We start from the raw sequence: 27,444 nt of genomic DNA, 5'->3' as shown, positions 1-27,444 counted from the left end.
GCACTGTCTTCGGCATCTGCGCACATATGGGGAGTGCTTAACTCCTGGTTCACCTGCGCCGCGAGTCAGCCCCGTATTGCACCATCTAGATCGGGCCACGAATGGAGTGCTTAGCGCCTGCTTCGCTTCCACCGTGGGTCGGCCGGCATTTCACGGTCTTAGAAATAGCCCCCCGTATGGGGAGTGCTTAACGTCTGCTTCACCCCCGCCGCGGGACGACCCGCTATTTCACTATCTTCGGGAGTGCTTAACGCCTGCTTCACCTTTATTGCAGGTCGGCCCGGCATTGCACTATCTTCGCGATCGGCCTACGTATGGGGATGTTCTTTGTCTACACACAGCCACGATCCTGGGGAACTAGCTCTTAACACATTTACTGTAACAACATGATCTCACAGCACGTGATGGCTGTGAAGATGAGCTTTCAAATCAGTGGCAGTAGCAGCTGTCGGTGATTCGCTACCAGTGCAACTCTTTCTTTATTTTCCATAATTATAAAAGCACGTTCACCATTTCTATCACAGTTTTGATGTTACTGTGCAACATTCGTGAAAATATACTGATGTAATGGTGGGGCGGCCGAACAAAGGTATGCTGCTTTCTAATTTTATGGGAATCTACTAGAAGCCTATTATGAACAATAAATTCCCAGCAAAGCAATAGCAACCTTCAACGGCGCCGGTCTGATTGCCTGCAATGGAGGTCTACTATTTTGTGGTAGCGCTTTCTGGAAAGGTCGGCGTCGACGCCAGTATGTGTTCAATCTTCCCACGATTTGGCTGCGCTCGGCACTGTCACGTAGCGTTTGACAAGTATGGTAACACATCTTTCAGTCAAAATGCAACGTTTCAGTTCAGTCGGTTTCTATTCCTACCGCTTCTTTTATATATTAACCCTTTCCGTCTCGTAAATTTTCACTCTCAATTCCCTTGCACACAACGCCTCAAAGCTAAAACGACACACACTGCAATTCGAATGGAGTTTGAAATAACGCTGTTTGAATAATTAAACCGCAAGGTAAGAAAAAATATCAGTGCCGTTGCACTCTGTGAAGAAGGAGGACGAGCGAAGCTGTATACATGGGCCCCTTAATGGCTAACTGCCCCTCTGCCGTGGGTCGGCCCGGCATTGTATTATCCACTGAATCGGCCCAGGTATAGGGAGTGCTTAACGCCTGCTTCACCTCCGCCGCGGGTCGAGCCGGTATTGCACTATCTTCTGTATCGAGCCACGTATGGGGAGTGCTTCAGGCCTGCTTCACCTTCGCCGCGGATAGGCCCAGCATTGCACTAGCTTCGTGATCGCCTACCTTATGGGGAGTGCTTAACGCTTGCCTCACCTCCGCCGCGGGTCGGCCTGGCATTGCACTATCTTTGGGACCGGCCCACGTATGGGGACCGCTTAACGCCTGCTTCAGCTCTGCCGCAATTCGGCCGGTATTGCACTATATACTGGATCGGCCCACGCATGGGGACTGCTTAATGCCTGCCTCAGCTCCGCCGCGGGTCGGGCCGGTATTGCACTATCTTCGGTATCGTCCAACGTATGGGGAGTGCTTCAGGCCTGCTTCACCTTCACCGCGGATAGGCCCGGCATTGCACTAGCTTCGTCATCGCCCAACGTATGGGGAGTGCTTAACGCTTGCCTCACCTCTACCGCGGGTCGGCCTGGCATTGCTTTATCTTTGGGACCGGCCAACGTATCGGGACCGCTTAACGCCTGCTTCACCTTCACCGTGGATAGGCCCGGCATTGCACTAGCTTCGTGATTGCCCCACGTATGGGGAGTGCTTAACGCTTGCCTCACCTCCGCCACAGGTCGGCCCGGCATTGCACTATCTTTGGTACCGGCGCACGTATGGGGACCGCTTAACGCCTGCTTCAGCTCCGCCGCGATTCGGCCCGGTATTGCACTATCTTCTGGATCGGCCCACGTATAGGGACCGCTTAATGCCTGCCTCAGCTCCGCCACGGTTCGTGCCAGTATTGCACTATCTTCGGGCCGACCCACGTATGGGGACTGCTTAACGACCGCTTCAGCTCCGCCGCGGTTCGGGCCGGTATTGCACTATCTTCGTCATCGCCCAACGTATGGGGAGTGCTTAACGCCTGCTTCACCTCCGCCGCGGGTCTGGCCGGTATTGCACTATCTTCGAGATCGTCCAACGTATGGGGAGTGCTTCAGGCCTGCTTCACCTTCACCGCGGATAGGCCCGGCATTGCACTAGCTTCGTGATTGCCCAACGTATGGGGAGTGCTTAACGCTTGCCTCACCTCCGCCACAGGTCGGCCCGGCACTGCACTATCTTTGGGACCGGCCCACGTCTGGGGACCGCTTACGCCTGCTTCAGCTCCACCGCGATTCGGCCGGTATTACACTATCTTCTGGATCGGCCCACGTATGAGGGCCGCCTAACGCCTGCCTCAGCTCCACCGCGGTTATTGCACCATCTTAGTGATCGCCCAACGTATGGGGAGTGCTTAACGCCTGCTTCACCTCCGCCGCGGGTCGGGCCGGTATTGCACTATCTTCGCGATCGTCCAACGTATGGGGAGTGCTTAACGCCCGCCTTACCTACGCCGCAGGTTGGCCCGGCATTGCACTATCTTCGGGATCGGCCCACGTATAGGGAGTGCTTAACGCCTGCTTCACCTTCGCCGCAGGTCGGATCTGACGTTGCGCTCTCTATGCGATCGGCCCACGCATGGGGAGTGCTCTTTTTGTAATAAACACCAGTTGGAAGTAGCGCTTGTCTTTGTCGCCCTTTTGTGCCCCGTGTCTACTCTTGCGCTAGTCACTTTAGCAATGGAACACCAACTAGCCCGGTCTGATACTCTGCTTGAGTGCTTGACGCCTCTTTCACCTCGACTGCGGATCGGGTGAGTATTGCACAATCTCCGGTATCGGCCCACATATGCGGAGGTTTTTGCTTACGACACCAAAATTTCTTGGGTGGTGGAGGTATGCTGCTTCGCTGTAAAAACACGAAAAGTCGTTGAATTTATGCCCTACGTGGAAAGTCCTTTATTAAGCACAATGCGCTAGACATCGTGATGCAGGCAACCATTATACTAAATAAACCTACGGGCATCCTTCATGCCGCATGATATCACGTATATGAGGCATGATGCTTTCGTCGGACTGCGTCAATCCTCAGCGGCGTCTTTTTAACCAATTATCTGTACTCGGGGGCAATTAGCACAGCAGTGAGGCCATTCTCTTGTATCAATACTTGGCCCCCCCGGGGCTGCCGAGCAGGTTCCAGCGGTTTCTTGGCACCTGCATTTCAATGATCAGAGACTTCCAGACACTTAGATTACAGCAATTAGGAGTAAATGGCATCTTTTGATGATAAAATTAGAGGCAAGACACATGCCTGATGTCTGCCGATATAAGCTAAGCTTTAATGGAGCACAGCGCACTGAAATACAACAGGTAGTGGGTGGCAGGCACTGAACCTTTCCGGTGAAGTTAACAGCCGGCTCCTTGCTTCCGTTTTACTCTCTTTGAAGTGTTTGTGTATTTTCGCACTAAATGATATTATAATATTCATAATAATAATGCTAATAATTATAAAGAAGCCATGCGATACCACGCCCTGTGGGAATTGATGTTATGCAAAGCAGTGTGCGGGGAGCCTACCAAGTTAACGAAACGACCATGAGATCCCCAAGATGTAGGCGGCTGGTTCATGCCCTACATGAGGCGCATGCCATGACATTTATATCATGACCTGACATTTATATTCTTCATACACTCTTGTCATACTGTGCCACTTTTGGTACACATCAAGACTTAGGCGGCTGTTTCATGACCTACATGACATTCATTTCATGATATGCGTGTCATGTAGGTCACGAAAGATCCGCCTAACATTTATGTTCGTCAGCGACCTATCATTTACGTTCGTCATAGACTCTTGTCGTGCTACCCCAATTTTGGTACATAACAAATTAGCAAAACCATCATGAGAGCACGAAGACGTATGCGGCTACATAGATAGATAGATAGATAGATAGATAGATAGATAGATAGATAGATAGATAGATAGATAGATAGATAGATAGATAGATAGATAGATAGATAGATAGATAGATAGATAGATAGATAGATAGATACTGCCCAAATGCCAAATGTCTGCCAAGGAATCCTTCGCATTTATTAATAACATTAATAATTGCGCAAGTCTATAAACTAATTTACGCATTCTGTCGTGTCCGTTAATAAAGGTTGTTTCTTTTTTTCTTCCGTAGCTGTCTCAATCTTCCGAGAGGTTTCCATTCACAATTGAGAGAAAGTGTCTATTGCGGTCTCTTCCATACACGCCTGATGATGCTAACTGCCTCTTTCTGATTGGTTTGTAGTGCGAAGTACCTTTTTCTAGCAATTTGCAAAACGTAACTGTTTAAGCAAGTGACGAAACCACTAGATCTTACGATTTCGGCAGGTTTAGGTATCTTTTTACCTTGGGAAAAACGTCATAAATCATGTGGACAAAGTAAAGAATACATGCAGCGCACAACCATTAGTAGAACGCCGCAGTCGATGTACGCCAATATTGCCAATATACGCCAACGCCGATATCGATGAGATATTGATGAGAATTTAGCGTGCGGAAAGCATACAGGATGTGTTGGAGGAGTTAGGCGCCTGCGCAGTCTATACAGGTCACCTTAAAACGCGTACCTCCAAACTACAACAAGAGGGTAAAATACTTGATGACAGCAGCATCAGATGCAGCTACCTTACCTAATTTATTACTGTTTTGAAGCCAGCGTAGCGATTACCTGTTACAAGATAAAAATATTTGCAGCCTCCGCATCATCCCAAGAAATTAGACTTTGGAGACTATTACCTGAAACTGTGGAGGATACTTAAGCTTAGCCTTTAAGAGTGGAACGCGATAGAATTCGAAGACCCCCGACTTTTTTTCATGCTTCCCGGCAACGGCAGCTTATGTAACCGTAGCGCTTACAGGGAGAGGCTTGCGGCGAACGCTATGCAGGAAGGCAAGCTTTCTGGTAGGAGCCTGGCCTCTTACGTGGATCAATCTCCTGGTATTGTTTCGCGATTTTAATATTTTAGTGTTAATATAGTTAACATAAAAGATAAGCGCTGTCCGCGTTTTATTATTACGTTTGTTTGTGGGCTGCCATTCTCGAAATTGCGAGGGATAACTTTGTAAAGAATTAAAGACAAGGTGTGGGCAACTTTGGTAGAAAAAGAATGGTTGGGTATGCGTGGTTCGTATTGGGGTCGAAATTCTTTTTGCCGAAGTGGCGCCCGACGCCAGATTTTCTGCGACACGGGGCCCTTAACACTATAACGTTAATAAAACAAATCGTGATTACTTTCCTTTGTCGGGGCAACTGCATTCGCGTTTATGGGCACGTTTTTCATTTCAGAGCTGGAGTAGGTGCGCAGCGATGACATTTTCGCCTGTTCTTTTTTTTTCATCTCGTGTTACCACATTCCCATACGAGTGCAACAAACTGCTTGTGATCATAAATTGTAGCTGTATGAGCTTTTCATAGTCAATTCTGTGCATTCAACTGGAGTATTAGCAGCCCCAAGCGTGGTGCTTCACCACCCTCTATGATACCTTCTCGCTGAGTACCTACAGACAATACATACAAGGAAAGCGTCCGCAACATTACTTCTGGCTTTCGACTGAATGGCACAAATACAAACATAAAATGTAGCAAAGTAGCAAGGTAAAAGGCAGAGCATCGCACGCGTAAGGACGAAGGTGTTGGTTCGGTTCCCAGCAGGGGGAAGTTGTCTTTTAGTCCACTTCCATTTCCCCATACTGTTATCATTCCTTCATTTATATAAAACAAAGTATCCTCCGCTTGCTGTGACTAAACTGCCTCTTGAATTCACGTTGTTTCGTCCAGCAAAAGATCAAGCCCTTTAGTTCGTCCTATCGCTCGTTATATAGCTTGGGTCTTGACTACTGCAGCTTTGATGTCTTCTAGCAATGTATGGCCATTTAGTGGACAGGTTTATTGGACAGGCTTTCCTGTGATTCCTGCATTGTAGTGCATAATAACGGTCTCGTATGCGTTGCAATACATTTTCGTTTGTGTTTCTCTTTGTTTCTTACTAACGAAGTTATGTTTACCTCACTTGCGACACTCATTTGTAGTAGTCGTAGTGTTGGAACACACCTTTATTTGCCTTTGTAACATATTTACACTGCAGAGTAGTACACAAACAGATCGCCCATAGCATACGTTTTAAATTGGGCCTCTTCTTCTTCAATACGTAATACATGTCAATCTAATTTAAACAGTATATTTGATAATGACAGCATTCAGTTGACCGCTCTAAACCCATTACGCTTGTCGGCCAACCAGGTAGTAGACGGGACATCTAAATATGTGTAACAAAGCTTGTACGAAAGATTTGATGTACTAGCATCACATTCTACACATTACTTTTACTAATTCGAAACAGTTTTCTACACGAGAGTTAAAAAGTAAATGACATTGCAGGTGTATATAATAGCTTCTTATAAAATACCACTTTCATACACAACAATCAGTGAGGTGTTACGCAAGCAAAAAAGGAATGATATTTGATTTTAAGTTATTGCAGTACATGAAAGTAACTTTAATTTACATTATATATTGACCCTTGCATCCACGCACTACTATGAGCATTAAGAGCATTTATAGTGAAATGAGTGAAATACTAGGCGATGAGGAGAATGAAATAGAAATAAGTAATGCATAAGGATATATTAGCCTTATGTTTTATCACGTAGAAAACATTAGAAAAACAGATGCAACGCCTTTGCCATCAACAGGACGCGAATTACACAGTTTTAAACCAGCATGCCGAACAGTCTGTTATCTATAGTTGCTATGAAGTACAGGCAGCACCAAGTTATGATTTAAAGTACATCTTGTATTACTTAGGTAATACAGTCATATCATAAGAAGCCAACAAACACTGACACCAAGCACAACATAGGGGAAATTACGTGTGCTTAATAAATGAAATGAAGAAACGCTAAATTATTCGAAATTAAAGTGGATGAAAAAACAACTTGCCGCAGGTGGGAACCAAACCCACAACCTTCGCATTTCGCGTGCGGTGCTCTACCAACTGAGTGACCGCGGCGCCGTTTCCCCATCCACTTTCTTGGGTAATAATGCGTCCTAGTAGAACCATGGGAGTGCTAGCCAGTGCCACCACTCACAGACCGTGGAACGTCCTTTTTGCCGCAGGCGTCACGAGAACGTGATCTTTTTTGGGGGAAGGCAAGTGGTCAATAAACCCACATATGCCACCTGAAGGCATCAACGTTGCCGGATTCGAGACCCTCGTTATGTAATAAACGAGGAGAAAGGGGGTTAAACGAGGGGCCCGATTTTTATTGGTCATATCATAAGAAGCCAACAAACACTGACACCAAGGACAGCATAGGGGGAATGACGTGTGCTTAATAAATGAAATAAAGAAACGATAAATTAATGGAAAGTAAAGTAGACGAAAAAAAGAACTTGCCGCAGGTGGGAATCCAACCAACAACCTTCGCATTTCGCTTCTTATGATAGGACTAATCAAGATCGGGCCCCTCGGTTAACGCCCTTTCTTCTCGTTTATTACATAACGAGGGTCTCGAATCCGGCAACATTGATGCCTTCAGGTAGCATGTGTGGGTTTATTGACCAGTTGCCTTCACCCAAAAAGATCATGTTCTCGTGACGCCTGTGGCAAAAAGGACGTTCCATGATCTGTGAGTGGTGGCACTGGCTAACCCTCCCAGGGTTCTACTAGGATACATAAATACCCAAGAAACTGTCTGGGAAACGGCGACGTGGTAGCTCAATTGGTAGAGCATCGCACGCGAAATGCGAAGGTTGTGGGTTCGGTTCCCGGCTGCGGGAAGTTGTTTTTTCATCCGCTTTAATTTCCATTATTTTTAGTTTATTTAATTCATTTATTAAGCACACGTAATTTCACCTACGTTGTCCTTGGTGTCAGTGTTCGGTGGCTTCTTATGATATGACCAATAAAAATCGGGCCCCTCGATTAACCCCCTTTCATCTCGTTTAGGTAATACGTAATACGGGTGATTTTGAGCAATTATGAATGATTGTTTAAAGTTAGATATTTTGTAGAACATTGGAGCGGTACGATAATATATGTGATCTTTATTCGATATTATGGCAAGTTCAGAATTTGGCTTATCACATGCATGATTATAATCAGAAAATATAGTTGCAGGAAGTGCCTGGTTCGGTTTGTGCTGTAGATGCATTAAATGATAACGACACGTGTACTTATCTTTATCGGACGACCACGTTTCGCCGCCTAACAAATGTAATCGCATAGCGCGGGACGCGCCTGCATGTATCCGAAGTTTCTGGGCAGTTATCGATGCTTCTACCCGGCTGTCTGTTGTCGCCGAACTTTGTGTTATCTCATTTCATCGCGTGTCGCGAATGGTGTAGAACTTTGTGGAAAGCACGCGGGTCCGAACGATTAGTCTGGAAGATTCGACGACTGCTGTATAAAACCCGACGCGCTTGACCCGCTGACGAGATTTTCGACGATCGCCGACTGTGTTCGCCGCTCTCGTTGTGCTTTAAGTGTAGCCTGTTTTGTGGGCACAGGTTCGCTCAATAACAGCTAGTTTTGCCTTTCACAGTATTGCTACTGTGTTCTTTGACGTCACGACCACGTGACATCTAGTGGAGGTGCTTTGCTTTCATGTACCGGACGGCCCAACAAAGCCGTGACCGAAGCCCTCAAGCGGAAGACACCAACGTCGCCAAGGACTAGCGAGGTTCTTGGCCAGCAGGCTGCAAGGACTGCCCCCTGAGCACGGACTTTTGCCTGAGACGACTAGGAAGATGGCCACCAAGTCCACCCCAATGGCAGCCCCAGCGTCCCCCGTCGTGCTGCAGCAGCCCAGGGAGCCTCCGACGTTTCGCGGTTCAACTTTCGAAGACCCGGAAAGCTGGCTTGAGGCGTATGAGAGAGTCACTACGTATAACAACTGGAACAGCGACGACAAACTGCGATATGTCTTCTTCGCAATGGAGGACACGGCCAGGACGTGGTTCGAGAACCGAGAAGCCACCTTAACGACCTGGGAACTTTTCCGTAGTGGTTTCCTGCAGACATTCGCAAGCGTCGTGAGGCGAGAACGAGCCCAAGCGCTATTAGAAACCCGGGTGCAGCTACTAATGAGACAACCGCGATCTTCACGAAGGAAATGGACCGTCTGTTCGGCCACGCCGACCCTGAAATGCCCGAGGAGAAGAAAGTCCGCCTACTCACGCATGGTGTGAAAGAGGAACTTTTTGACGGAATGGTACGAAGCCCACTGAAGACCGTCAACGAGTTCCTTCGCGAGGCAACCAGCATCGAGAAGACACTCGATATGCGAAACCGGCAATTCGACCGCCGCACGAACTCGACAAACTACGCCGGAGTTCAGTCACTGGCCACCGACGACCTACGCGAGACTATCCGACCAGTCGTGCGGCAGGAGCTACAAAAGCTGTTCCCATCATCACAGCTTCAAGTGGCTTCGATTGCCGACGCCGTGCGTGAGGAGCTCCAACAACAACTTGGAGTAGCCCCTGAATCGCCGCAGCCTGAGCCGCAAGCGATGACCTACGCCGCCGTCGCACGCCGTCAAGGTCCCCCTTCGCGACCACGCCGGGGCCCTGTCACGCCGCAGTTCCGTCGTCCGCCACCGTCGCCGCCAGCACGACCACCCGTCGCCCAGCGCACCTACGCGAGGAAGACGGTCATTTGGCGCGCCCGCTCTGCTACCACTACGGAGAAGCGGGTCACGTCTACCGACGATGTCCATACCGGGAGATGGGACTGCGAGGTTTCGCCGTGAACGCTCCGCGCCCGCAACAAGGTGAACGCCCCCGCGATATCGCCGACTACCTCGCCGCTACTTAGTAGAGCTCTCGACGACCGTCGCGTTCGCCATCACCAGACTGCTACCTGCCGCCGCAGCGCTGACCATACACTGGCCCAGCCCGGGGCCGGTCAGCGAGCCCATATCCGGAGATCTAAAAGCAGCAAGCGATGGAGGTGCGGTTGCTGTTCGTCGAACTGACGAAGATCCTCCTCCGCCGACGAAGACACCGAAGAAACTACCTCGACGACATAACGACACACCGCCGTCCCGACGAAGTCTGGAAGCAAAGAATACGACGACGAAAGACGACCTGACGACGCGACGTTCCAGCTTCAGTTCAACACGACGGAGCCGTGATCCGACGCCAAGACCTAACTGTAACGCAAGACAAAGAACCACCGACCTCGACGTGCTTCTCGACGGCCACGCAGTCACCGCCTTAGTAGACACAGGAGCCGGTTACTCCGTCATGAGTGGACCCATCGCCGCCCAGTTTAGGAAAGTAAAGACTGCATGGGAAGGCCCTCAAATTCGAGCCGCTGGAGCACACCTGATTACGCAAACTGGGATCTGCACGGCAAGAATTACCGTTCATATCCGGACTTACCCTGCCACCTTCGTTATCCTCCAACAGTGTTCACGAGACGTCATTCACGGCATGGACTTCCTGAATCAACATGGCGCAGTCATCGACCTGAAGTCGAAATCGATAACGCTGTCGCAAGATCAAGCGATACCGCCGGAGAGCTGTCGTAGTCACTACGCCTTGAGTGTGCTCGAAGATCAAGTGAGCATCCCGCCGCGCTCCAGCATTATTATTTCTGTCGGCATCGAAACACCCGGTGACGTAGAAGGCGTCATCGAGGGCGACCAACATCTACTGCTCGACCGTGAAATTTGCGTCGCTCGACTCCACGGAGGGCAAGTGGAAATTATGCTAACCAACTTCAGCCAACAGTTCAAGCACATCAACAAGGGCACGACAATCGCATACATCAAGGAAATTGTGGAAACCAGCAATGCCTGTGTCCTCTCGGATACAGCCGCATCTACCCCGAGGAGCATAGTCCCCGAACCAGACTTCGACGTGAATCCAAGTCTTCCTATGCGTAAGCAGCAACAGATCAGAAGTCTTCTCCGACGATACAAAGACTGCCTTCATCACGCCAGACGGCCTGTACAAGTTCAAGGTCATGCAATTCGGACTGTGCTCGGCGCCTGCAACGTTTCAGCGCGTCATGGACTCGGTGTTAGCAGGTCTGAAGTGGTCCACGTGGTGCGTCTGAAACCCTTTTACGGACGCTGACGAACTTTCTTTCTTTTTTTTTTTGCTACGGGTCTTTTTCTTTATTACTTTCATTTGTATGCAGCATCGGGTCGATGCTTTTTAAGAGGAGGGTATTGACACGTGTCCTTATCTTTATCGGGCGACCACGTTTCGCCACATAACAAATGTAATCGCACAGTGTGGAACGCGCCTGCATGTATCCGAAGTTTCTGGAAAATTATCGATGCTTCTATCCGCTGTCTGTTGTCGCCGAACCTTGTGTTATCTGATTTCATCGCGTGACGCGAATGGTGTAGAACTTTGTGGAAGGCACGCGGGTCCGAACGATTAGTCTGGAACCTTCGACGACTGCTGTATAAAAGCCGACGCGCTTGACGCGCTGATCAGATTTTCGACGATCGCTGACTGTGTTCGCCGCTCTCGTTGTGCTTTAAGTGTAGCCTGTTTTGTGGGCACAGGTTCGCCCAATAAAAGCTAGTTTTGCCTTTCACAGTATTGCTACTGCGTTCTTTGACGTCACGAACACATGACAATAAGAATGAGTCGGAGTTCATGAGGATATGTAATAACTGACGTGGCCATATAAGAAAGGAGGGTAAAGCGTAACCGTAGTGGAATGACTAAAATATTAGTGAGCTTCTAACAGTATATTTTAAACATATTTGAATCATAAGCAGTTTTTTCTTTCGGAGATTACGTTATTTATATTTTAGACTACTATATAACCTGGCTGCAAGAAACGAACACACGTCCCATAGGCATAATAGGGAACGACCTAATATATATTGGGGTTGTTAGTAACGTTTCTGTTGCTTGAAGAAAACTTTGCTTTGTTTTAGCGTGATTTATTCTTAGTTCATTTGTTTCGCAAACTGAAAAGAAGTTTGGTAATGTGACAATACCAGCTTGTTAGTACAAGGATGTCATTGACAAAATATAGTGGTGTTGCTTGCAATAGTAAGCAATCGCTATGACAAGCAAGTCCGTTAGCTAAGTCGTAATTGTATATAATTACACGAGCTGGTCAGGAATTGAACCAGGGACAACACCGATATTAACTGTTTTCGTACAAGACATTACTCCCGACATGGGCACTGTTTGTTCGCTGTTGTGGAAGTAACTGAGTGCTAATTTTAAAAGGCTGTGAGTAATTCCGTTAAAGCGCCCCTTAAGGGTAAGAATGTCATGGTTAATTAAGCCACATGCTTCAATGAAATCTGTGAAAACTTATCTCACCAATTTTCCAGCGTGAATATTCGTCTTAACTCTATCATGAAGAGCAGTCGCGGTGACGTTAGTGCAACATCCACTGGTAAAAATGATTTTGCGTATATCTTAACAGAATGCATTTTCCAAATAATGGAAAAGACGGGATGCAATAGGCTTTCTACAACTTTACTACGACAGAGGATGGCAGTGATAGGCCTATACATATTGCATTAGGTGTTGTAATGCTTACTGAAGACAGGGACAATTTTGCTTTTCTTAATTGGTTCAAGAAAAAAAGCAGGTATATGAAATAAGATATTTTCTACGTATTGTACCATTGCTAAGAGCTTTATCGACGGGGCGTTCCCTGAAAGACGCTACGAATATTAGCGGTGAAGCAGCGCGAGGCACCGTCTTGAAAGACACCAGCGACCAGCAGAGCGAGCCGAGCGTTGGCGATACTGCTGGACGGAGGCGCCTTCCCTTCATTATCGCCCCTGCCAAAAAAGAGCCATGTTGGCGACCTAAGGGATTGGAAGTGGAGTGATATGGTAGGGCTTCGGACAAGCCACGTGGACGAAGTCACGACCCCGCCGGCACATGTCGTCAAATGTAAAAACTATCGCAATGAGAAAATTCACAGGAGACGTTCGCTCCAAGACGCCGTAAAGCCTTTTTTCGTATTTTGGGACGTGTTTTGAGGAAAGCCCAGGAGTTTGGCAAGGAACAGCGAGCCATACAAGAGCGCCTTAGCATGGGAGCTTGGCAAGCTATTTAGGAGCAAAAGCTAGAGCCGCTTTATCTCTAAAATACTACTAAGTGACGTGCACCACCAGCTTAGTGCTTGGTGACTGAGTGGCGTTATGGCTTTTTCGCCACACTGCCCAGATATGCTGCGATCAGGCGACGCTCTCCCCACGGCTTGAGCAATGCCTTCTTTACTTGATGCCTGCCGCGTTGTCCGGTAGCTCGGTTCCGGGCCCTCTCCCTTTTCTCTCCTCCGCGAAAAGGCAACGAGCGCCTCTCATGGCGAATGCCTGCAACTTGCAACCACGTGCGGCGGCTTGTGAGATTAACGTGGCATCTGTCACCGTCTCGGAGGCCCGCGATAACACCCGCCAACAGACGCCCGCGCATATAACGCGCCGGCGGATGCATTCAGCCGCCGCTGGCACATCCGCCGGAAGTTGAAAAGGCAACGAGCGCCGCCGCACAGAATTTATGCTGAACTAACTTCAACTAAGGGAACCGCCGCTACAAAGGGAAAGCGAGCAACGCGGCGGGCATCTAGTAAAGGAGGCATTGGCTTGAGTATCTGCATACCCCGGGTCGGCCAGTCTTCGTTCGGAGGTACAAATGCCGCTCTGCGTACAAGAATAGACTGCAGCGTCAGCATAAGATTATTGATCTCCACCGCGCATACAGAACTAGCAGCAGGATCAGCACGTCTTGGTAATTGCTGGCGAATATGTAATTGTAGCCTTTTTTTTTATCGCAGACATGTCTTACGTAAGTTTAGGTTACAACCTAACAGATTAATTTTTCAAGCATTTCCTTCGACGCACTGAGACAAAAAAGAAGGTGATAACTGCATTAGCACAACTTCTGTTGGTATCACACAGTAAGAAATGGACTAACCTAGTCAGGGTACGGGCGGCATGGGTGCGCGGTAAAATTTTCCACGCTTTATAGTTCTTGCTTGTGCAGCCTTCTGTTCCGGAAATTCCAGTTGTAGGCCAGCAATGTGGTGTCTGCGTCTCCTGTTTGAGTGCTGTCTCTATCACGCTGATAACCCGAATCAAGAAATACATGAAGAGGTTCGGTCGTCATAGCGGTACCATAGAGAAAGAAATTCAACAACAGGGGACACTCGGTCAAAACTGGCAACCGGAACCACGTCACACCCAGTGTGAATCCCATCTGTTAGTTGACGCAAGCATCAGAAAAAAGAAAGAATGTGAAACGAACTAACAGACAACGTTTTATTCTTTTTTATTATTTCTCACTAAAAGTAAGATGTTTTGCGTATAAATGCACTTAGACTTTGCGACTTATTTTTGTTGAGTTACCTAGCAACAGGCGAGCGGCACGCCAGACAGGCCAATTGCATTCGTCATGCGCCAGAAACGCAGCCGGAGCCAGCGAGGCCGGTTGCGTATGTGAAGTTCGGCTATTCGGCGACCCGTCTGTTTTTGATATAGCGTGTTTGCTGGGTTCCCAGTGTATTCTAACGTTCTTTCTGCACTTAGACACGGCACCACTTCACTGTTGGACTATGGCAAGGCAGGAAGTTTTGTTTGACAGTCTGCGACTGCATTTCGAGCAATTTTGGCTTTTACGGCACGGAACCGAGACTTATGACGCAGTTAGAGAAAAACAGCTAGGTGATCCTGGCGTAGTTAATTTCAGTTAATGACTCGTACTGGGACGTGTGTGCGACACTGTCACAGAGTCACAATATTATTATAACTTATTTCGGTAGTTTTTCGGCACGCTCGCCGCACCCGGCTTTGTGACGCAGTTAAAAAAGAAGGAGCTCGGCCCTGTGCTGCAGTTAATTCTCCTGTACTGAATCTTACTGGGACAAGTTCGTGTCGCATGCCGCAGAAGAAAAAAGGAAAGATGCATTAGTATCGTATGCACAATTTGGGGCATGGGCTTGAGAACTTCGGTTTAAGGTACAGCGTCGATGTTCGTTTTTTCTGTGAAACATAATATAGGCCGCATATGCCCATTAGTTCACAATATGCTGAAGGATAAGCAAATAAAGGGAAAAGTGCTGTCAACCATGGGAACGCGTACATCACTTGTGTTAAGCATGTTGCATGTGCCGTTCCATTATCTTGTGGTGGAGAGTACGTAGGACAAACGAAGCGCTGTGTCGACTTAAGGAGTATGTGCTATCTCTTCAAGGTGTTGCGCCACTTAATCTCCCAGAGCATTGCAAATGGTGCGGTTGTCGCCCCTATTAAAAACAGCTAATATCATTTATAAGCACGCTAGGCAATGGAGAGGAGAAATCGCTAAGGCTTACAGTATAAAGACCAGGAACACGGCATGTATCAACGAACTGCCTATTGGGCTTCATGACAAGGAACTGTGTAATTACCTTTGTCACTTTTGATTATGCGTCAGTTAATCACAGTTGCCTTCACGTATCTAGCTCTGTGTCTCAAGCATGTCATAGTTTTTGAACTGCCACCTACATGTATGCTAGACATATCTTCAATAAAATATCATATGAGAGTCAGCGCCAGTCATCGTTTTTACCTTGCTTTTGTCCACGTCTTGTGTTGCGCTGTTACGAACCTTACAATGAGAGGACTTATTTTTATGATGGCAAAACTACTCAATATTCAACTCACCCTGTCAGTGTAAGTCTGTGCCCATTGCTGCTGCATTGAGCGTGTACACAGGGATGACGCAAGTTCCTGCTTTGTGCCGGAGGAATAACATGACCCCTATATATGCATCCTCCTGTTAGCGAAAAAGGAAAATCACAAAAATTAATGATTCCACTACCATATGGCATTGAAGAAATAAAGATAGAAACAGCTAATGCAAAGTGTCTTTTGTTCTAAATGATGCCGGGTATTTGTATATTCGATATGTATAATACGCAAGACGGCTGTTTCATTTAGCAATGATTTCTTTGCCTACCTACCTGCGAATAGGCGGTGTTTGAAATACAGAAATCTGGCTACATTGACGGCGTCCGCCATCATCACCGAGTCGTGGAGTAGTTAATCAAGACTGTAAAATGAATCAGTAGCCTTCATTGTTCAGAAATAGCGAAGGGCGAACTTCACTGCTCCCCCGCGAATCAGCAAAGCCATCAGCACAACCACAGCACAACCACGAACCTGCCACGCCAGCAGGTTGGCCCACCTTTGGATACCTGCGATTGTGTTGGTGGTGGTGGGTTTTACCAGCAGTCGAGTTTAGCCTCACCATTAACACTGGCAATTGTGCCGCTCGAGCATATCTTAAGTGTCACTGCGGTCTTTCAGCACATGTCCATCAAACCAGTCTCTCTTAAATGAGTGTCAAACTTTTTTGCTTCGGCGCGTCGCTGGTTTTACACGAGCGAGTAGCGGGGTGCGGCATAAGAAATAAGAAAGAGGAGTTGGCGCGATTGAGTAGAGGTTTCTCTTCCGTGAGAAAAATGACATTGGAAATTACAGTGCCAAAGCTCGACCCGTCACTAAACACTCCGGTATTGCTGTCTTTCGGATCAGCCGTGCTTGAGCATCACACAGGAATGCATGCATCGCCTTAGAAAAATTCAATATTGCATCAAACCGATTTCATTGTTGACCGTATTATTCATTTCATTCCTCCCTTATTGCCTCATTTATATTTTATACACTATTTTCTTTTTCATTGAATGACTTTCTATTGAATTGTTTTGAACTTTCCTCGCTTTAATTTATTCATCAAAACTATAGATTTAAAAATTTATTACCTGTACACATATGTAAAGTCTGCCCGACGTTGGGCCAGTCCCCGTGGGTGGGTCTGCGCCAAACACATCATCATCATCATCGTCGTCGTCGTCGTTGTCGTCATCGTCGTTGTCGTCATCGTCGCCATCAGATCAAGTGAAGGGACGTACCAATAAATCCCCTATGCTTTTAACTGTGCTTGGGGGTTACACAGTTGCTAGTGACCCGGACTACGTGAGCGGCCTGAAATTTACCAACCCCAGAACTCAGAGGACCTCAACTCCGTTCCTACTACATCTGCAACCGGTCAGATACCTTCTACGGGTGTTATAGGAGCTACAGCTACCATTACGCTACCACAGCTGTGGCGCGCTGATCAAACGTTAAGGTTCATGCAAGCTGTGAACAGGTTCCGAAGTCATCGCGTCACGTCGGAGTTTCGCAAATATGAACTCGACCTTGAAGCTTTGCTGCTTCAGGCCATGACCGAGACATGTGACATCCTCGTGCAGCCACATGAGGAAGCGCCATATACGACAATCAAAGAGGCTCTTCTTCGCCGTCTCGTCCCGCCTGCGCATCGGCATACTCAGCAGCTCCTGCACAACGAAGAGCTCGGTGATCGAGGTCCAACTCAGTTTCCACGTCCGCTGCAACACCTCATTGATGACCAACTAGACTCCTTGGGCGCGACCGTATTGCGTCAATTGTGTCTACAATGTCTTCCAGTCAACGTACGCATGACTTTCGTCACAGCTAAGCATAAGCCTCCGACGACGACATGATTGACATCGCTCCGGTAGTCATAAATGCTGTCCGTAGATCTCCCCTTCCTGAAGTGTATTCCCTTTGCGAAACAGTAAAATAGCTCTCGCCTCAAGTTGCCCACTTGTGTAAGGAATTGCGCATGACTCGCAACTTCAGTGATCGACCCTATCTAACTCATCAGCCTTTCAAACTACATTCTATGCAACGGCCATTTCAACATCTTGAGTGCAGTTTTTCATCGCAGTGCCTGTGCTACTACCGATGACATTTTCGTGCCGTAGCTCGTCGGTGTGTGTCACCCTGTTTGGCAAATGCGAAACGCTCAAACCGGTCGTCAATAACAGAGGCGGGCGACCATTGGGTTGCGTCAGGCCGCCTTTTCCATATAACCGGCAGAACGATAGGACTACGTTTATTGGCAGACACTGATGCCGAGGTCAGCATAATTCCTGCGGCCAAAGCTGACCGGCGTCTCCGCGCAAAGCCAACTCCCTACAAGCTATCAACTCTTGCACATCGCCACTTACGGACAGAAGTCTCTTACCCTCGATCCCGCTCTTAAGAGAAGGTTGCCATGGCTATTTTGGATAGCAGACGTCCGCTATGCCATCTTAAGGGCTGATTTCTCGAGGTATTTTCATCTGCTCGTGGATATGAGTCGCTTCCCATGGTGGCTAACATCACGGGTCTGTCAGTCAATGGTTTTCTGTCGGACGCTACTGCTCTGAACAATATTTTCATCAAAGTGCCTACCCCGCGGTATGCAGCTCTACTCAACGAGTTTCGGGAGATTACCATACAGTCTCCGATGAATCAAACCTCTAAATACACTGTAACCCATTGTGTTGTTACCACACGCCTGTTCATTGCCACCCCCACCGACTCCGTCCTGATAAACTTCGTATTGTGCGCAATGAATTCGAGCATTTTCTTGCAACTAAAAATTGTTCGCCCGCCTTCGAGTTATTCGCCCGTCCAGAGGCGAGAATGCAATCAGAATAAAATTTAGCAGAAGTAAGGGAGGGGACAGGCGGAGTTATAATGTGTGTGGATAACTTACTCCATTTGTAAATCCCCTTAACAGTTGCTCGAAAACCTTATATGCGGTGAAGGCTTCGCACGGACCAATCATGAGTAACTTTCGAGCGACATATTAAAGTAGGTTATTTATTTGCTGTCAACGGAATTTCTTGTTGCTTCGAAACGGAATTGTGGTTCTGCAATGTCGAACAATTGTGCGTCGTTTTTGTAGTGACAATTTTATGAGTGTGACAAAGCATTTTCACATGCGTTCTCATACTCTTTGTTGGATTCTAATTTCACACACAGTAAAACACAAGGTATATACAGCGAGGTCACAAAGAATGTCGATGGCTTGTAGTATTAGAAGATGTTTCTAGAAAGAAATGGAGTTCGTGTAAATGGCAAGGTAGTATATTCTTGTCACATATAGTATAGTAGCTTAATTTTGCTTGACACAGGAGACTGCGTTTATGGTGTCGCCGATTATTATAGCGCATGTGTACGTACATATCTCATTGTCAGAGATCCTTTGAATAATTTGTTGTTTTGGTTCCTTTACAGGAGAGTAATGGCTGAGCAAATATTAAGGATATATTGCGTCATTAGTTGCACGCCTACTGGATCTGACGGATACTTAAGTTGACCTCTAAGTGAAACAGGCTGTCAAAGTTACTATGTATAAATCATTTAATTTGCTAGCCAAAATCGATTGAGTCTATGGTGTCAGTTCGAAGACGCATGTCTACGCTGTGCAAAAAAAAATGTGTTGGTTGTGCACGTATGCGTAGCCTAGTATTTACAACGCTCGCAGGCTGCACTCGGGACAGTGGCGCAGAGTGTGGAATACTTTATAGGCCCCATGCTCTTCCTGCCACGTAATCGTGCTGGAGATGACTGACCAATGTCACGCACGAAATATCATAGAACGCACTGCTTCACGGAGGTAGAAAAAAAACTTTCTGATAGCCAGGATTACTTACTACTGCTTCTTCTCAAGGGGCAGTACTCCTGAAGATTGGTTGCCACAAGTGCAATGTGCGCTGCTAACAAAATTCCCAAGACCTGAACGTTCATAACCGCCAGAATACCAATCGTTTGTCTCGGCACCTGTTAGAAAAAAGAGATTTGATAACTGCGGAGTAACTATTTGGAAGAGAACAAAGCAACCGCGCTGCCATGTCATATTAGTTTTTCGCTTCGGCTTATTTGCATTCAACAGAAAGTGTAGCTACAGATTCAGTTAGTGAGCAATAGAGGGTCCACCTAAAACGCAAAATATTTTCATATCATATGCACCTAGATTCGTGCCGAAGAAAATTTTAAAATGACGAAAGCGCACAGACCTTAGTCTTTCGATGCCGGATCCTTGTTTCTTGTGGCTTGCCGTCCGGTGTTTTAAAAGGTAACGTTGCTTAAGTGCTTCAAGCTAGACTGTCGCCATGGGTCTTAGGAGACCAGGCAATGGGAGAAAAATAAAGAATCGTTGTATTAACTTCAACGATTTATTATAAGATGGCGAAAGACTGAGATGGAGAGAGAGAGAATTACAGATATACATGATGGGCTTCTTAGGTTACGCCGACGTCACAATGAATGCATTCAGGTGACCTGAAAAAAACGAAGGCGCACAAAGCTTATTGTTCTGACGCCGGATTCTCGTTCATCATGCCTTGGCGTCCGGAAGTACTAAGTGGTAACATTGCTTAAAAGCTTCGAGCTAAACGAGCCATGAGCATCAGGAGACCAGGTGATGGGCGAGATATGATAAGCAATCGTTGTAAAAACTCCGAAGCCTTAACTAATTCTAGCTTAAGTATGTCTTATTTCACTTCGCGTTACGGCTAATGGAAGTGAGTTGGATTCTCTACCTTCACGATGCGATTGGAATACAACTTGCAAATACGGCTGGTTCGACCATATCTCAAGTGGGTTCGACTCCCACCAAAGGTCGGCCGTTTTAGTGCCTTAATTAGCTCTAGTTTCCCTGATTAACACCAAAGGTCTTGCTGAGGCCTCTTATCTTTAGCCTCACATTTCGTTGTACAAAATTGATGGCATAATTCACCGAATAACACCAAATGTCGAGGGTTCGACTCCCACCAAAGGTCGTGGATCATAATTACCTCCTCTTTCATGAATACACCAGGCAATTGGTTCGACTCTCAACAGAGGCCTAGTGTTCGACTCCCTATGAATTTTGGTGCCATGAGTATCGGTGCCATAACGCCGGAAATCCAATTCCTAGACCAAGCAGCAATCTAAGGCTTTCGTGTTAATAATTCAAGAGACACATGGTGTGCTCCTTCAGTCGCCCCGACGTAACAATGCATGTCATCAGGTGATCTCGGTCATGTGAGGGACTTGACGGAAAGAGGCCTGGTGTTCCCCTTCACATATCGCCGGTCACGTAGTATTCACAAATATCTTTAGATTGGCCGTCTAGACAGTGGGGCAAGCTCCCGCCTTTTCTCGCGAGGGGGTCATTCCCTTGCCACAGGCCCGTAGAAATTTTCTTTCTTTGCGGTGATGATTTAAGAAGGCATTGTATTCAGTGCCCCAAGAGCTACTGACGTCACCATTGCTTCAGGAGGCTGCTGCGTGGCACGTTACACGTTTACGCGAACTGTTCTCTATTGTTTAGTATGCGCAAAGGAAACAAACTCACTGACGCTCGCAATGCTTTACGAACAGATTAGCTGGGGCTGAAATTGTCTGCCGCACGTGCAGCAGTTCCTGAGGGCAGTTTTCTTTGTCCTAGCCCTTTGGCGGCGTGAAGCAGCGGATTACGCATGGCTTGGCAACAACGCGACAATGACGTGTGTTTCATCGTGATACCTACAGCCGACACCACCGTCATTTTAGAAAAACGAGCAATGGAAGCACAGGCGGACGTACTGACACAGGAAACCCACAATTATGTTTCTAGCTGCTGTCGCCATAAAATTATGTGCAGGTACCTTGAGGTCAGAAAGAAATGTTCTAGGAAGACAGAGGAAGTTACTCTTTACCACCACGACATAAGTCTGCCGAGCGGGAAAAGTATTGCGGTACTATTTCGGGGCACGCCACTTCAAGTGTGCCGTATTCAAAAGGTAGGTCGGACAAAATATGGATACTTTATGTCCATATTTGTGTGCACAGCAGCTGAAGTAAGAGAAAAAAAAGGGCAAGTTACAAAGTCGTCACAACTTTCTATCGCTGGTGATATAGAAAAAAAATTTTCAGACATTATTACCTGATTTTCAAGTAGCACACGCACATTACACTCTGCATTGTGTGAAACGCGTTGAACGAATAATTTCGATCTAGACAACGTAAACAACATACGCTAAACATTCGGCAGCAAATTCGCCACATGACTGCTCAACCATGTTTACGGCAGTGCTGTGTGTCTGACGTGGTTAGGTGCCCCAGCCAGAGATTGTGGCTTTCGTATCTGCTTGTGAAAAATGAACCATGGGGCGCGCGAAGCGCTAATCTCTTTCTTAAGAGGCATGTAATAAAAATACATAACTTTACAGATACCGTTTGAGTGTACGCTTGAAACGTGAAAATCGTAGAAATACAAACAACTTGCGCAATCTTGGACAATTACATCCTCGGGAATCAGTTCACTCAACAAGAAATGTCCAAGTCTGGACTGCACCTACACCTCGCTGGAAGTCAGGTAGGGAATGTTTTGAATTACATTCCTGATGCTCCATTAAACAGATACGAGCGTAATAAGTTTAACCTGTATACTTGATCAAGCAGTCATCTGCGTGGCTTTAGTGATACCGACTGCGAACGCCCTTTTATTGAGCCTACAGAGCTTGTATAACGTTTCATTCTTTTGTTGTGCTTGTTTGAAATCGCTACATAACTTTCATAATTTTTGGCTGCTATGCACATGTGTTATAGTGAACTTGTATACTGTTTGATTGTTATGTACCTGTATTATGTAAAACTGTGCTGCTTACCTGCTGCCCAGCTAAAAGAGGCCATGGCGTTGTCAGGCCGTCCACTACGACTTTTTTTCGTAGTTCCTCTGTATCTTTTTGGGCAAAGCAGAAATAAAGGAATTTGAATATGAACAATACCGGTGACCGTTATGGTTTGTGGTCGTTAACGTAAGCAGTAATTAATCGTGTTCCAGCAGATGAAGTACAACCCAGTCGACGCGTCATGTATGGAGTGTGATTCAAACGCCTTTTAGTACTACTAAATGGAAGGAATGTTAATAAAATTTCGCATACAGCAGACATGTCTCGCAGCGAGTGATAATATAGATAACACCTTGTAAGGGTCCTCTAGGAGATGTAACCAAAACTCATCTGAAATTTTGATGCATAAGTGAAAGCAAGTCATTTAAGATAATTCTCGAGTCAGTTTCTATGGTACCCTATTCCTTTTGCTTACATTTCACTTTCCGTCTTATCTTTCCTTTTCTAGATACAGTATTTTTTCTGAGTTCATAAATACACTGCTTCTGTTATAGCGAACCACCGGAATGTAATGCTCAATTTGAGTCAAAGGCGTTAAATTGCTTTTGCAAGGAAACTGACATGATATTTTGGACTATTCATTTATTTTTGCGGCAGTGGTGGAAGAACTTTAAACCCCTAGAATAATAGTACGAGCTTCTTAAAGCCAGAAATAATTTCGTATAAGAGAACCTTCTTAGACATACTTGGGCTCATTCCCCAGGAGAATACTGTGTTTCGACGTCATGAAACAGTATCTTGTTACGTGGCAGCAGGACATTGCGACATTTTGACACTCGATCCGGCTAGCTCGGTCATAACGTATGCAGCTACTTGTGAGGGCTGATGTCGCAGCACAATAGATGACCGATTTAGTTGGAGCGAATGTCGAAATGTTGCACTGTAGTGCATTCGCGTGCGCAGATAATGTGTCATGATGTCACGACAAACTAAAAAAGAGACATAGAGAATAAACATTTTTATTAGGTAAATGCGGCTTTGGAGAGGCGCCCTCATTCCAGATTGCCTTGAGCTCTGGCCGCGTCCTGGGTTCTCACAATCAGCCGTTGCTAATCCTCTAGGCCGGAGCTGGCTAAGGCTCTCTCCCAAAGCTCGTTGGTGTGGTAAGGGTTCGGATGATTTAATGGTACCGCTCTGCAACTCCCTGCTATATGCCTGAGGAACTCGGGCTCTGCGCAATAGCGGCATTGCGGAAAGAATTGTGTAGGGGCTATGAGGTGATTTCTGGTTGTGTGGGGGAATGCATCAACCTGTAGAGCTCGGAGGAATCGCTCCTGCTCTCTAGGTAGTGACTTTTGTGGGGGTGCCTATGTTCTGCGGGTTAGCTTGTAGTGTTGTGTGATGTCTTAGTACGAGACTAGAGGGTGCATGCGCTCGGGTTCAGATTCCTCGGCGTCGATTCGGTGGGTCAGATCTCAAGCCACGTGGTTGGCAACCTCGTTGTCAGGAATGCTGTGATGAGCTGGCGCCCAGAAGATCATGAGTGATTTCCTTGGCGGCTTTTTATTGATGATCTGTAGCATAGTGGTACAAATTCTGCCGCTAGGAAAGTTGTGGCATGCTTGGTGGCAGTCGGTCACTATGACTTCAACCTCAGCTTGGGAGAGCGCGAGGGTATGGCCGCTTCCTTGGCTTGGAGGGGATTGTTTCGGGTGAGCGAAATGCTGCTCCGATGTTCTTTGTTGGCTAATACGGTGGCTGTTGTGGCTGCGCGTCTGGGGTAAGACGCCACATCCATGTAGGCTGTAGAAGGTAAAGTCCCGCATTGCTTGCGTATACAACCGCCGAAGTTACCCACATGATCCGGCGAATAACAGCCAAGGCAAGAGGCATGGGGGAGGCGGACACGCTTCGACGTGTCCAAGCCTTCGTCGTGTCTTGAATAACTTACGCTATTTCATACGCACTACTCAACGCGACGGAATTCAAGAAAATCAACACAATAATCAGAAATGCATATAAGCAGGCGATGAGCCTGCCGATCAGTACGTCCACAGAACGTCTACTGCGACTAGATGTGCACAACACGGCCGAGGAGCTGATCGAGGCACATTTATCCAGTCAGCGAACGAGGCTGGCGGTTACGGAAGCGAGGAAGTCCATCCTCTTACGCCTGGTGCTCTCTGCCCCTCTCAGCCATCCGCCGCCTCAGAGTGTGAGCTTAACCCATGCCATCCGGAGCAACATCATTGTACGTCCTCTACCTCGCAACATGCACCCAGTGCACCACGCACAGGAAAGGGAGGCCCGAGCCCTGCAAGTAAAAGCAACTAAAACAGAAAGTGGCAGCAGAAAATGCAACATAAAAAAATTAAGTAGCGTGTTGTTTCGCATGAAAGCATTTTTCTTCTGCTGCTTAGCGGTACCACACCTTCAATAAAAGCAAGAAACGTGTCTAAAATACTCTGTCAGTACGCCGAAATACCCGCCTTTCCGTAACGCACAAGAATTACCTCGTAAATGCACCTGAGCGACCATCGATGTTTTTGTACAAAATGTGATTCTTCCTTTTTCGTTGTGAACCTTGTAGCCACAGTGATAATTCCGTCATTACTAATCCGTCGTGGCAAATGCTATCTTTCTCTTATGCCTTCTTGCAGGAAAGCGCTAAGACAATAAGCAAAGTTGAGTACGTACATCGTATATTCGGAATATGAGGCTTGGAATTATACGACGTCCTGACAAAAACAAATATTTTCTAGAAAAAGAACGGAACATATTCTCTGTAACGGCTGTGATCTTTTTTACAGAAATAAAATGTTGGCTTCAATGGCGCGGTCACATTAATTTCACAACGTATGGCACAGACGTAAATGCGCAGTTGCGTGTGCTATACTCGCCTTTCAATGCCTTCGATAAATATACATAGCGTACATGATTCCAGTGTTGTACATTCAAGACAGGAAATGGCGTCAAGGAACGCGAGAGCCAACGAAGCCGAGACAATCGAAAGGCCAATATGTATTCAAGTTTCCAAGAAAAAAGGTATTTTATTCCTGCGTCATGGAGGCTGATCAGTGCTGCCTGCAGAGAAGCACAAACAGCGGCTGTTGCCTGTCTACAGCCTTTGTCTCTCTGGCTGCGAAGCCAAGCCAGTTGTGTGCTCTTTGCGCGCCACTTAACAGTGAGCGCGTTCCTCCATTATTGCGGCAGCTACTGTAGAGAGGACTTTGGTGCGTTCGCAGCGTCGGCGCCGTTGTCGCGCTCTCACAACAATGACGCCGCCAGCGCAACTCGTGCGCGTAGAATGAGGAGGCTTTGAGAGAGGTTCAGTGCGTTTTGCTCGAAAAACGGCATGGCCAAGCTGACCCATATTTGGACTCCGTTCAAGCGGCTCAGCCGTTGAGCCGGGACAGCGTACCGCCGCAGAGAAATAAATTCAACAAGACAGGACGCGGGCCACAGTCGGTGAAAACCGGCAACAGGATACACATGACGCCTAGTGTTCGCCCCTTCTGTTAGGTGAAGCGAACATCGGAAAGAAAAAATCTGAAATGAATTTACAGACAATGGATATATATATATATATATATATATATATTTCTTTCATTCTTTCCCACTAAAACAAAAATGTTATGCGTATATATCTGCACTTTGAGAGTTATTTGTGTTGTGTTATGTAGCAACAAGATAATGGCACACCAGAGGCACCAGATGGATGCGTCGTGCGCCACGCACGCCACCCAAGCGAGCGAGGTCGGCAGCGCATGTGAAGTTCGCCTCTTCGGCGATCCGAGTCCCTTTATTTTATTTTATTTTTAATGAAGTATCGTTTGTTGGGCTCAAAATGCTCACATGCTCGCGCGTATGCACGCGCGAGCATGTGCGCGTTTCTATAGCGTGCATTTCCATGCGCCTGTGTGCGTGCTTGCGTACATTTGTGCGTGTGTGTACATAATTGGGCAGGCTAAAATCTGTAAGCGGGCAAACATGTCTCTTAATTGTGCGTAGTGTGTGTGTGTGTGTGTGTGTGAGAGAGAGAGAGACAGTTGTGTGTGCTCTATATTTACCCATAGATAAAGCCACAAGAAAAAACAACGAATGACACTGCATCTATAGCATCATCACTTTCTGCAAGCGAAGCCGACGCAATGAAAGAGCGCCTTTGACCCCAGTGTCGCCGCCCTGGAATTTGTCACGATGCCACCATCAACACGACACGGGCCCGTGTGAAGGTGCTGTGCAGCTAGCCTTGGTTATCTTCCTTCCCAAAGTAGCAGTGCAACGTCTTGATGCCAGTAACGCCATAAGTCGGGACCATCCTTCCGTCGTGCATCGCTTCTGCGGCCGAGCAAGCTTTCGGCGGCACACCATCGCTGCTATAGCGTCAATAAACTGCTTTACTCTCCAAGAAGCAACGCGAATAGTTATCAGCAGAGGACTGAATGCAAGAAACATGCTCGCGCAGCCAATACCCTTAATGGTAATTGCTGAAAAGGCTGGACACAGTTATGTGTACCTCACAGACCGACTTTTTCTGAGTCAGTTACGCTTTCAGATAGCGTTTGATTGCAAAACATTTGTTCGCACAGCTCTTACATATTTATGCCTAATTAGAAATTTCTCCTTCAGATAGATAAATTCGAGGACTGGCTCCAAAGTACTCTTTTGCTTTAGCCATCTAAGATCAAATATTGAAAGTTTATTAACGTAGCTTCGTTTAATAAGCCAAACTCCTCTACTCACTCCGCATTTAGAACTTACCAACCTGAACACTCGAATCATAAAATGTCACCAAGATTTATTTTGTTCTATGTTTAAAAATTTGGTGCGGTTAAAAAATAGAGCCGAATATTCAAGTGAACTACGCTTCTGGTAAAGCAGGTGATA

At 46.9% G+C, this 27,444-nt stretch overlaps 2 long non-coding RNA genes across 4 annotated transcripts in view; one reads left to right on the top strand and one right to left on the bottom strand.

Moving 5' to 3' along the window:
• Window positions 1-20,148, bottom strand: part of LOC142590323 (uncharacterized) — a 246,836-nt gene extending 226,688 nt beyond the window's left edge. The window contains exons 1-4 of one of the 2 annotated variants that reach the window (XR_012830072.1): window positions 19,975-20,128; window positions 19,612-19,738; window positions 15,761-15,872; window positions 2,996-3,279 (exon numbers count right to left, since the gene is read on the bottom strand). This is a non-coding gene — a long non-coding RNA (uncharacterized LOC142590323). Of the gene's footprint in view, window positions 1-2,995; window positions 3,280-15,760; window positions 15,873-19,611; window positions 19,739-19,974 lie in introns of those variants that run through there. The other variant, XR_012830073.1, reaches the window with a different exon arrangement.
• Window positions 1-25,371, top strand: part of LOC142590324 (uncharacterized) — a 36,119-nt gene extending 10,748 nt beyond the window's left edge. The window contains exons 1-3 of one of the 2 annotated variants that reach the window (XR_012830074.1): window positions 21,491-21,723; window positions 22,153-22,298; window positions 25,215-25,371. This is a non-coding gene — a long non-coding RNA (uncharacterized LOC142590324). Of the gene's footprint in view, window positions 1-21,490; window positions 21,724-22,152; window positions 22,299-25,214 lie in introns of those variants that run through there. The other variant, XR_012830075.1, reaches the window with a different exon arrangement.
• The last annotated feature ends 2,073 nt before the right edge of the window (window positions 25,372-27,444 follow it).

The sequence above is a fragment of the Dermacentor variabilis genome, chromosome 8 (genome assembly GCF_050947875.1).
Source record: "Dermacentor variabilis isolate Ectoservices chromosome 8, ASM5094787v1, whole genome shotgun sequence".
Taxonomy (NCBI): domain Eukaryota; kingdom Metazoa; phylum Arthropoda; class Arachnida; order Ixodida; family Ixodidae; genus Dermacentor; species Dermacentor variabilis.
This window is presented reverse-complemented; position numbering and strand designations above follow the sequence as displayed.